Source organism: Halyomorpha halys, unplaced genomic scaffold (genome assembly GCF_000696795.3).
Source record: "Halyomorpha halys isolate HHAL.00 unplaced genomic scaffold, Hhal_1.1 Scaffold1156.1, whole genome shotgun sequence".
Classification (NCBI taxonomy): Eukaryota; Metazoa; Arthropoda; class Insecta; order Hemiptera; family Pentatomidae; genus Halyomorpha; species Halyomorpha halys.
The window spans coordinates 290,189-290,744 of NW_027105369.1; the positions used below are offsets into that span (position 1 = coordinate 290,189).

Genomic DNA, 556 nt, shown 5'->3' on the forward strand with positions numbered 1-556 from the left:
TATATATATACCGGTATGTAATAATAATAATAATATAATACAATCTTTTCATTGATGCATTTAAAAAAAAAAAATTTGTTTCCAATCTTAAAATATTTCAATTATTTCAACCAATAATCAATCAAATTCCCGAAATTAAAAGAAGCACAAGCATGCTTGTATGCTTGAATTATCATATACTTACAGAATTAAAATCCTATATTGGCATTAGATATGTATGGAAGAAATTAAACTTTAAGTACAGAAAATGAAGTTTGCGTACTATTGACTATTCATATCAAGTTTTATTTTGAAATACTTAATATCATAATCTGAATTCTTAAAAAAAAAAAAAAATGTACAGAAAAATCACAAATTTGTTTTTTTATTTGAAGTTTTACTCATATTTTATGTATAATCTATTATCATCACCTAATATATTATTAACATTTCCTGTTGCTTTTGTTTTTGTGACGCTACAAATCTATATTTATTTATCTATCTATTTAACTTTTTAAAGAGTGATTAATATTTCGCTTATTAAATTTCATTTATCTTATAACATAGTATATATATT

The 556-nt window shown here is 20.7% G+C and overlaps 1 protein-coding gene across 3 annotated transcripts in view; it reads right to left on the reverse strand.

The window, feature by feature from the left end:
* Positions 1-556, reverse strand: part of vari (MAGUK p55 subfamily member vari) — a 153,941-nt gene that overhangs the window by 119,741 nt on the left and 33,644 nt on the right. The gene's annotated exons all lie outside the window — the stretch shown is intronic.